At 39.7% G+C, this 12,307-nt stretch overlaps 1 pseudogene; it reads right to left on the bottom strand.

Annotated features, from left to right (window-relative positions):
- Positions 1-430: 430 nt before the first annotated feature.
- Positions 431-4,763, bottom strand: LOC121749521 (annotated as a pseudogene).
- Between the last annotated feature and the right edge of the window lie 7,544 nt (positions 4,764-12,307).

Here is a 12,307-nt window from a genome sequence, read left to right as displayed (position 1 = left end):
GGGTTTTAGAGTTTCTACTTTTCAAGTTACACCTTTGGCTTTCTTGTATTTTCACATTGCCCCTTCATTTTTTTTCTGAACTGAATCAATCATACAGACCAAACCAGTTTTATGACCTTGTACGGTACCGATAGAAACACTAATGATAATTTTTAATTACTTTTAAATATTAAATTAAATATTTCATTTTTTATTAATTATCTCGTCACTAGATCTTTTAATAATGAACAAAATAAATTTATTACTACATTTTTTTTAATTTCATGTACTTCATTTCTAATCTATTGATCTGAATTTGACCAAACTTATTAACCTTTCATATACTTCATTTCTTGATCCATTGAACACGATACATAGCATAACTACCCTGAGTATAACAATTGTACTACTATAATGTTCCCATCCTTTCCGAAATTTAAAACTAAAAAGGTGAGAAAATAAATAGGCTCATATTTGAGGTAAGAGAGTTGGGAATCTGATGATCCAGTTAGTATTCACGAATACATAATCTAACTCAACTACTCGCCGATTAAGAAAACAGGTGGCAATGGCATCAACCAAGCCATTGTTGACATTTACGGTCTCCGCTGCCTCCTACAGAACGCCGGATGCTGATCTTCTCGCCTGCATATTTTTGCTGGAGCCACTCGAAAGCATTCACATCCAGTTTCCCGGATACGGACTTCCCTTGCTTCCTGCGCATTTGAAGCTCCTTGATCGAACCCCAGAGTTTCTCAATCGCATCCCTTTGATGAGTGGTGAATCTTGAAATATTATCAAACGCGTGTGCTTTGCCAAGATGTCGATGGCTGTTTGGCACCTAAAAGAGAACACAAAATTCGCATCAAGCAAAAGTTTCTACATTTAGCATGGAGAGGGATCAGAAATCTTACCATGGCTTTTGGTATCTCTTTGCAGCAGTCTCTAAGCACAGAAGCAATGCTTGTCTCAGCAATTTGAGGAATCTCCCCTTCTCGTCGTCTTCATTTCCACTATGGGACGATGACTCCTTTTTCGATTTTTCATCTTTGGCAGGTGCATTTGATATAAGGGCATCCAATCCGAATGGATCAGACTCTTCCTCTACACCACCTTCCTTTTTTAGCTGTGCCTCTGCATTTACCTTCTCAGTCACATCTTTGAATGCAGCAGCTTCTTCTATATCATCTTCTTTGGTAGCAACTGGAAGAGCGGATATGGCTTCCTTTATTCTCCCAGATGCCTTCGAGAACTGTAAAATGTTCAGGATAAGTAACTATATATATAAAACTAAACATATTATCCATCCAACTCAACTAATGGGGACTATCACAAAATTCATACGATAGCCATGTATCTAGCTTATGTGGGACTGAATTGAACAAAGTTTTATGAACTCAATCACGAACACTAACTTATGTTAAAACTAGGTTAGAGCTCACCAACCACTAGCGTGGCAACATTAAGAATATTATACCTACTAAACATCTTATCGACTACAATTTGTCTGCACATATTAAAAATAGCATGGCGGTATGCAATATGCATGCTATCAACTTGCTGATTAGTTCAGTTTCCAAATGAAAGTAAGCTTTCAGATACACTCTGAACTTACAACACTAAGATGCATCCTTAAACTACTTCACTTTCCAGTTGCGCTCATAAACTAGAGGTGTTTAGGACTAGCCTCAGATATATAGTAAATTAGTACCAGGCTACTGGTTGAATAAATAGTAGCAGCAAGCGCTTTCCGTTGCTGAATGAAACACTAGAAACAATAAGGTTTTTTATCCACTACCCTCTTTTTCGTTTCATATCCTACCCTTTTGATTATGCCTCTTACTACACTAAATGTTACCTCCATTTAATCACCATGACAATCAGAGTTAAACACAACCTTCACCTCATGCTTAGACATCAATGATGACGCTGAGTAGAGTTCTACCAATGCAATGTATTGGCTATTTGTGTACAGGATGTTGTGCTCAAGGTGTAGGGGATAAGTGGCGGCATCGGAATAATGAAAGTGGTGAATGATGTCATGAAGTGCTACTGCAGGCATCTAGAATTAGTGTCATCTGAAGGCAGTGAGAACTGATAGTTAGGTAGGGAAGGGTCCAAGTTGAAAAGTCACGTAAATATAGCTTAATTGATGACCAAACTGCAAATTATGCACTGTGCTCATTTTTTTCCAACTTCATGACAAAATCTGCTAACAATAACATAGCTCTTAAATGAGGGTAAATCTTATGTTGAGTGGGAGAAAGAATCAGAAATAAATTTCATTTTATGCTATAAAATAAAATAAAATGAAGAAAAATAATAACTGAAACACTAGCATACCAAATGCTAAATGACCAATATGAGAGCATATTTGATTATAATGTCAAGTATTTCTCTACACCAAGCACAGCATTGCCACCTCGGTGAGGGAAGTAGTAAAACAGGATCAGAGGAACTAGGCAGCTACATGCAGTTATAGCAATATCTCCATCACTGATAAATGAAATCAATAAGACAAGTACATAAAAATAAAAATAAAAAGGGTCTTGCATCAACGACTGAAGTAAGGAAGTAGTACTGGAAAACAAACAAGAGCCATCTGCTCTGTGGTTACATCAAGGGGGAGAGTAACAGCAACATCAGCATCAGCATTGTTAATACTAGAAGTCTATGTGACTTTCTTCTATGGACATCAAGAAAATTAGTACATCCATGCCCTAAGGTATTGTTTTAAGAGAGATAAGAGGTGATAATTTTGTCAGGCAACTTGCCAAGAAAAAAAATTGAAATTCTAATGCGAAGTAAAATGGATTACACAAATGAGTACATAGCAATAAACTATTCTCTGTGTCATTTAAAATTATCAGTATAAGCAAATAGAGGACATGGATAAATCTTTTAAGTTTACTAACCAACATATACCCCTAAACAACCTCTTCACTATTCAGTATATCCAATCTAGCTAACCATGTCCTCAAATTTTACCTCCAACATACACAAACTAATCCTCAATCAAATATAATCTTAAATGAGGATAAATAAGCAAAATCTCCTAGGTAAACATAGATTGACATATTATCTGAATTTTTTCTGTTGGCTATACTGTTGATTATAAAAATTAACTGATATCAAACCAAAAAGAATGTTGTAAAACATAGGTATCTAACTATAAAAGGCATAAATTTAAACAATTACCACAAAACTGTCATCAGTGAACAGGTCATTTGCCCAAACAGCCCTAATTGTCCATGCAGCCAATAGGTTTTGTTGCTTCTTGTTTAGGCACTGCATGATGTAGATTCAAAATAATTTACATCATTTGCATCTTCATAAACACGTAGAGGTATATATCAGTGTATGTAAAGTCAGAGAAAAATAGATGCTTACTTCAGCTACATCCTGCGCAGCTGAGAATAATGCATGATAATCAGCACGTAAAGAGGGCTCATTGCAACTAGTTAAAGGGGCCATCGCTGCTTCAAGTACCACAAAGAAATATTCACTGGTCGCTTCCTTGATACTACCAGCCTCGATCAACTGTATAGCAAGCTTTGATGCTTTATTGAACTTTGAAGGATTCCTTATGTGCGAAGCTATCTTCTGCATAGCTTCAATTACTTGTTTTTCCGAGGCATCTGTTGTTGTCTTAAACCTCAGGCGTTTACCAGGAGCAGATGAACTTTCTGTGTTGAAAAGAAGTGCTTTTAGGATCAATTCAAAGGTTGACCAGATGATAATATTCACAGACAGGGGTTCACTTCAATAGTACTATGTTGTTTGATTGATCTCAATGGAAAAATTATGAAATCCTAAAAAAGAGTTCTAAAACCATAAACCATCACCTACTTTTTTAAGAACTTCAAATGTTATCCACACACGCAATAAAAGATGTAACTCCAAATATTGGATAGAAGAAATAGAAAGAAAAACTTCATAACCCACTACACATAAATGTTCAATCTTTACAGAGAAACAACTTGATCGCCAAGCTAAAAGGTAACAGAGGATATATATATATATATATATATATATATATATATATATATATAGGAAAATGATCAATACAAAACTTGATCTCAATACAAAATCCAGACCAAATCCTGACCATGAGATTTGACAATCCAATGGTCAATAATTAAACAAAGACACTGAGGGTCATTGTAAAGCAGTTTTAGGTCATATTATAAACTTTGGGTTTGAGGTAATGTTAAGATCATTTCATGTCATCCTTACTATAATGACGTAAAAATAAGCTTACAATGACCTAAAAATGACTTTTGTATGCTTGGTTCTGCATTTTTGTATTAAGAATGGTTTTGCATGGATCAAAACTCTATATATATATATATATATATATATATATAAGTAATAGGGGTACTGAAAAGGATTAATTATTAATCAGAAGTACCTTCAGTCTGTGACTCCGGCTGCGACTTAGGCCTTTTGAGGGCGCTCTTTAGCGCCGGAGCAAGAGGAGCCGGTGGCGCCGTGGGTTTGGGCTTAGATTTTAGAGCAGCGGTAACTGGAGAAAGTGCGATTTGTTGAGATTGTGGCGCACTTGGAGGCGGCAAATCATGGAAAAGATCACCAGCCATTATTGGGAGTGCGCGTTGCTCAAATCCTCTTTCCTCAACTTGAGTTTCAACGGAATTGAGAGAAAGAGTCGGCGTTAGAATTCAATTGCTTTTATCTGCAAAAAGGAGATATTTGAGCGTGATCCTTCCTTTCTCTTCAGACTAAAAATTAGAGAATTTAAGTAAACAATTAGCCCTAATTAATTATTTCTTTATTACACTTAAAATTTTCTTTTATTTCCCCACTCACTTCTCTAGTTCTCTTTGTTGGCTCCGATATTGGATATTGAAATTCTAATTTGATCTTCGAGCTCTAGTCTCATCCCCGCCAGATCTGTATTCGATGATGAGACATGTGATGATTCACAGATGAAGCCGCCTAAAAGCTACACAGGTCGGTACCGGTTCCAGTTCCAATTCCAAGAGAATAGGTAAAATTGGAACCGATGGTTTCTAATTAGTATTATGTTGAACTCAACTAATAAAAAAGAGAAAGATCCCTAAACTAATTCAGTATCAAGGTCACTATCGAGATTATCCTCATAACATCATGTAGTAGGGCAAACTCTATATATTGTACAAACTCTAACAGTATCAACACAACATCAACATAGTGTAAAATTTCAAGATTTTTTATGTCAAGCAAAGCCCTCACGGTTTTGCTCTTGGGGTACTTCCCAAAAGGCCTCATACTAATGGAGTTGGGGTAGCTCATTTATATACTTGCAACTCTCGTCCACTTGTCCATTCTCCGATGTGGGATATGGTTTGCTTCACCACAATTCACCAGGGCAAACTCTATATATTGTACAAACTCTAACAGTATCAACACAACATCAACATAGTGTAAAATTTCAAGATTTTTTATGTCAAGCAAAGCCCTCACGGTTTTGCTCTTGGGGTACTCCCCAAAAGGCCTCATACTAATGGAGTTGGGGTAGCCCATTTATATGCTTGCAACTCTTGTCCACTTGTCCATTGTCCATTCTCCGATCTGGGATATGGTTTGCTTCACCACAATTCACCACAATCCTCCCCTCAAACCAAGACCACATGTCTGTGCCCCATGTTACAGGTCACCAGGTCACCACAGGTCTTGGTCGAGCTCACGCAGAGACATCGGAGAACTTGCAAGCGCAACCCACCGAACCCCGAGCCACACAAGCCAAGCCCCTGAACCAGGGCTCTGATACCACTGTTGGGTCCCCAATGGTGCACACCCGAACTCCACATTAGTATGATATTGTCCGCTTTGGGCAAAGCCCTCACGATTTTGCTCTTGGGGTACTCCTCAAAAGGCCTCATACTAATGGAGTTGAGGTAGCCTATTTATATGCTTGCAACTTTTGTCCATTCTCCGATGTGGGATATGGTTTACTTCACCACAATTCACCACAGTTTGAAAATAGACTACATATGCTATGTGGTTATCATGGTGCTTGGGAAACTTGGGAAGGTTTGCTAAATTGATGGGATTTTTGAAAGGTCCCTGAGTCAGATGGAGTGTATAAGTTCCAAGTTATTAATGGACAAGGGGTTCCAAATGATGCAAGTTAGTGTTGGATATTGGCATATTTGAAAGAATTGGTGTGGCTTAATTTTGTAGAGGAAAATTTAGTAAAGAATATAATTATGAATGAGGGTGTCAAGGAAGCTAAATGAGTAGAAGGATTGGGTATAGGCGTGAGTAGAGAGCCTATCATGTTAATTCCCCTTTGCTAGCTTCTTTTGAAGGAGGTACGGTTGGTGCTTTTCGAGGAGATTTTCCGAGATTTTGTTGGAGATTGGAGGCATGGGATAGTTGCCAATATTATTATGGCTCGTTTTGTAGACTGGATAACCATGGAAAATGTTTATTATCTGAGTTAATCCTCTGTTTTGTAGCTTGGATTAATGCAAACCCAAAGCCTGAAAAAAAGCGACGGCCAGCCATGCCCGCATGAATAGTACTATGTTTCACTGTTGGACTTAGTTAATTAATCCCATAAAATTTGTGGCTTTATGCACTGTTTCCAAAGGTTTTCCCTTCTACCCTTTTCTCTTTCCTCCTTCCCCTTTCTCTTACCTCCTTTCTCTCTCAATTAGGTCTCCGCCATGGCTGCAACTTCCCCTTTCTCTTACCTCCTTTCTTTCTCTCTCAATTATGTTTTTCCGTCCCTATCCTCTCTGTGATTTCCGGCCCATCTCGCCATGGCAGCCGTCGTTGACTCTCTCTCTCTAACGCGATATGTTGTTCGTAATCTCCACGACTCCACCACTGTCAACCACGCCATGGACGCCATTGTTTGCGACATGGCGGTAGTGGCGGCGACCGGCGAATTCGTTAAACATAACTGACGATTCTCGGAGTGAGATTCGATCCCACTCCATGGCTGTCATTGTTTCCATAATTTTTTGTGTGGTTACGGATTGAGAATCAATTCTTCAATTTGCACAAATTTGAGGTTGCAAATCAATTCTAGGTTCTTCAATTATGATTTTAGAACTGAATTTCCTCTCATTTTATGAGTGAATCTAAGGATTTTGAAATTTCTAGATGAAATTTGGCTTCTGTTTTTTGTTAACTAAGGCTACAACAGTGTCTTCAAATTCAAAATAGATCTAAATGAGTAGGGTAATTATGTCATTTACATCCTGCATGAACAATAATCCAAAAAACTTATTTTTTCTACAAAACAATATGATACAATTCTTATCCATACATTATCCTACTTTTGGCCCGAAAATTTTATCCTATGTTAGTACTCTTGCTATATCCCGTCCACACTACAAAACGGGTCCTTAGTATTTATTCTATCCCGATTGTAATGATTAGTTGATTGTTCCATGGTTTATAGTTGACCCTAGAATCTCAGATGTTTCGGTGGAGAGCAATAGTTTTATTAGAGTTTCTATGATTAGGTCATCCGCATCTCCGTCTCTTAATCGTCTCATCTCTTCACTATTCATGGGTCCCACTGTATTTTTCACCACATCTCTTAACTAAGAGACAACACATGCATCCCTACATCTCTTAACCATCTCATCCTTTAACTATTCATTCAATTTTATTTTTATTTCCAACAAATTCAATTAATAAAAACACACTTCATTAAATAAAATAAAATTATAATTTAAAATCCTAAAAAAACACATAATTAAAATCCTTAAAAAATTAAAATACATAATATAAAATACAATTTTATATAAATTATAAAAACTACTCCGCCGGCAAATCATCCCCCAGAGGCGGTGGCGGTGCACTTAAGCTACTTGGAGGCGAAATACCAATTTGTCTTGTCATATACTGAATTCCGGCAAGATGGACTTGATATTGGAGAGGCGTCATGCGGGAAATGTCAACCATCGTGGCGACCAAGTACATGGACATTAGGGTGTTCGAGTACGAGCCCGCCTGGTTTGATTCGCCTCGGCCCCTCCTCCCTCTAGCCACCTTCGCCGCCTTGGTCCCTTGCAGTCGACGGCGTGAACGAGAGGAGCCCCATGTATCGATGGCCGTGCCCTCAACCTCTTGTAAGGCTTTGCCTGACCTGCCCTCACTAGACGAGTATTGGTCACTCGCCGTGTGCTTCGTGCGTTTCGAGCTCGAGCCCGTGCTGGACTGGACACCGCCAGACCACCTTTCAACGTCTTTGACCGACTCCTAAACATCGACATGTTAGAATTCTTTATTGTTGTCGTCTTTAAAGACCCGCAAAGCCGCTCTCAGAATGTCGGCTCCATTGGCTCCGTCGCCGCTTCATTCTTGTAGATCCCGCAAAATTTTTTGACATATCTGTCGACTCGGTCAAAATGACTGCGGAGCATCTTCAAGGTGCGGCAGCAGGCCCCCTTTGGCTTATTCTCGTTGTAGGCGTCGGTGACCTTTTCCCAAAAACACTTGCAGGTTTGTGGATTCCCGACGATGAGATCGTACGAGACGCTGACCCAAGCATTGAACAGAGTCATCGTATCCTTGCAGTTGTATGGATGACGGCCTACAGCCTCGTCCTCCTCCTCCTCGGCGTCGAATGAGTGACCCTCGGAGCTTCCACCGCCTCGTGCTCCTTCCGGAGTGGGTTCATCCCGAAAATTCTCCATAATTTGGGATAATCCCTGCGATTACCCATACCTCGGGGAGGAGGGACGAGAGTATGCATCCACATCAAAATATGGTGTTTAGTACGCCGCCGGCGTAGACGAGCCTTGGGTGCCCGCCGTCGACGAACCAAAACCGGAAGCACCCAAGACATTGTACATGCCCCGCAGTCGCCAAACGTGTTCAAGTCATAGCCGCCGGAGCTGGCACCTAGAGCCAGCTCTCCCTCCGGGACGGGTCAAGGGACGAGATGGAGGATTGCATCGTTGTCTCGATGCGGTCTCGTCTCTTCGACGAGACCGAGACTTCATCGAGACGCGATGCGGATGGCCTTATTTGTCTACTGACTGTCATATCGCGCTATAGCGTGGCTAGTTGTAGGATTTGGACGAAGTTGTGTTTTAGTTGTGCATATGGAAGAATTTTTGTTGCTAGTCGCATTATGTTTATAATTTCAATAGTAGAGTATACGTGTTAGAGAGTATTTCAATGGATCTCGATAGTTACTTATTGCATGATAGATTAAGTGTCTTTTATAAAATATGACTATTATGGGACAGGTGGAGTACATGCCCAACTATAAACACATACTCCCTCCGTACTTCATTTTTGTCCATTTTTGTCATTTTCGTCCGTCCCCCATTAATTGTCCACTTTCACTTTTACCATAAATGGTAAGTAGAAATTACATTCCACTAACTCATTATACTTATATTTTATTATAAAACTAAAGTATGAAAATGAACTCATATTCCACTAACTTTTTCAATCCACTTTTCTTTACATTTCTTAAAACTTGTGCCTAAATCAAAGTGGACAATTATTGGGGGACGGGATAGAGTAAAAGAGAATGGAACTCTTTCACGAGACATTCTCGTGAGAGCAATATACTGTACTAAGGAATCTGTTCGATTGATAAGTTCAAAGCTTAGAGCATCTCCAATGGCGGCGAGCGGACAGGCTAGCCGATTCCCGGCGCTGGCCGGTCCGCTCGCCGAACTATTGGAACCGGCGAGCGCCATTTCGGCGAAAAAATCGGCGACCCTACGCCGATTTTCGGGCGCTGGCCGCCATTGCAGGCTCCCAATCGGCGGGCGATCGGCCAGCTCAATTTTTTTTCGAAACACTATATATACACGATTTGCACGTCATTTTCATTCGCACGTCATTGAAATATTCCGTGATTAGTATCTTCGAAGCCCTACCCCTGAAGAGTGCCAGGATCTGATGCAGATGCACGGGGAGAAGCATGAGTTCCCCGGGATGTTGGGCAGCATAGATTTATGCATTGGGAGTGATAAACTCGTATTTTAACTGTTTTATTGGGCGTTAAACGTGATGATAATTGGTGTTTAAATACATATTACTTGAGTTTACGTCCATATTTCACTATAAAGGTGCTTTGATGAGTTTATCTAGTGTTTGAAGTTAAAATAGGTAAAAAAGAGTCAAAATGAGCCAAGACGAGGCTGGGGTCTGCTTCAAACGTTAATCTGCTTATCAAGATGGGGTCCAAATCCTATTTTGAGACTACCATTGTCTTCATCATCGAAAGAGCTTCGCGTGGGTACCTCACACGCCCCAATCGGAGTTCGGATGAGAGAGATATGGCCGATCTACGAAAGCCGCGCGGACTGCCGGGAGCTACCCGGCCGGGTGAATTTTATGTGCAATAATTCCACCCGGCCGTGTGGCCAATTTTGTTCATAAAGAGTCCAGAGACTTCTACCCGACCGGGTGGATTTTATGTGCAATAATTCCACCCGGCCGGGTCCGTCTGACTGACGTTTTTTAGCCCAGACGCGATTTTTCTGAAGGAAAATAAGAGAGAGAAGCTAGGGCAACGAAAAATCATTCTCTCCAAGCCGCAAAAACACACACTCTCTCTCTAGGAAGCACTCTTGGAAGAAGATTGGAGATTCAAGCTTCAATTCCTCCGCCAATTGTAATCCGTATCATGGTTTCCCTTGTTTTTCTTAGTTTCTTTTTGTTATCTACCTTGAACATGAGTAACTAAACCTTTTATGTAGAATTCTTGGTGAAGATGCATTGATTCATAGTTTTAATCCAATTAAGTTCGTTTTTATCTTGCTCTTGTAATTGTTTGAATTATTCTTGTGTTTTTTCCTATCAATTGCTTGATCACCAATTGGGAGTGCTGAAGGGAAATAAGAGAGAGAAGCTAGGGCAACGAAAAATCATTCTCTCCAAGCCGCAAAAACACACACTCTCTCTCTAGGAAGCACTCTTGGAAGAAGATTGGAGATTCAAGCTTCAATTCCTCCGCCAATTGTAATCCGTATCATGGTTTCCCTTGTTTTTCTTAGTTTCTTTTTGTTATCTACCTTGAACATGAGTAACTAAACCTTTTATGTAGAATTCTTGGTGAAGATGCATTGATTCATAGTTTTAATCCAATTAAGTTCGTTTTTATCTTGCTCTTGTAATTGTTTGAATTATTCTTGTGCTTTTTCCTATCAATTGCTTGATCACCAATTGGGAGTGTTAGGATTTCTTAGAGTAATCGGGAGATGAAATATTTAATCTTGAAAGAAGAATAATTCACGCCTTAATTCAATAAAACTCGGGAGAGTTGAGATTATGAGTGGGATCTTTAATCTAATCAAACCTTTGGGAGTTAGGTCTAAGATTTAGAAGGGGACTTCACTTATTACACCTAATCTACAGATTTCTCATCTCGGGAGGGGGTTTAATCTACAATTGTGATTGATTCAACAATTCTAGAGACTTTAAATGGTAAATTGGTTTTAATTGGGTTAAGCTATGAGTTGTGCATCGGATCCTTGAATTCTGCATATTTCTCCATCATCTACACAACTTGCTTTATCACTCTCTTGTTTATTTGTTCTATTTTATTCTCTGAATTTACATGCTTTTAGTAGTTGTTAGTTTCAAAACCAAATTTCCTGATTGTCTGGATAGTAGTTGAAATTTGTTCGTGGTACTTAGGTTTACACTTAATTGTCTCTGTGGGATACGATATACTCTTGCTTGCTATTTGCTACGATAACCCCGTACACTTGCGGGTATTATTTGGGTAAAATAATGTTGAGTCAAGTTTTTGGCGCCGTTGTCGGGGACAATTTTGTGTTATATAGCTTGATATCGTGATAATAATCAAGATTACTACTTCAGACTTTACTGCTTTATTTTTAATTTTATTTTTTTGTTGAGTTCTCACATTTGTGTTTCTTGTTCAGGTGTATGCACACACGTTCTAAAGGCTTGCCTCTAGAACCTTTCGATCCGGAGATCGAAGCAACAAACCGGAAGAGGAACGCCTATAGGAGACTCACACAGAAAATTCAAGCTTCTTCGCCTAACCGCATAGGAGCATCTTCAGTTCAAAGGGACCTTTCACCCATCCGATCACCAGTTCAGGGCCATATTCTGTTTGCCCCCGTCTCTCCTAGTCTGATGGAGTACGAAGGGGGTAACAACGGTCCACCACCTCCTCCTCCCAATTATGATGAGCTTCTACGACAGCTGGAGGAGTTGCGTCAACAGGTCAATCGTGGACCACCTGTGCCTGTACAGAATCAATATGTATACCAAGGCCAGGCAAATCCAACCGTCCATAGCAACATCGCGGCCAATACTTTTGAGCTAAAAAGAGGACTGATTCAGATGGCAGAGAACATTGCTTTTAGGG

This window comes from Salvia splendens, chromosome 1 (genome assembly GCF_004379255.2).
Source record: "Salvia splendens isolate huo1 chromosome 1, SspV2, whole genome shotgun sequence".
Lineage (NCBI taxonomy): Eukaryota > Viridiplantae > Streptophyta > Magnoliopsida > Lamiales > Lamiaceae > Salvia > Salvia splendens.
The sequence above is the reverse complement of the archived record's forward strand: the minus strand, read 5'-3'. Positions and strand labels throughout refer to the sequence as shown.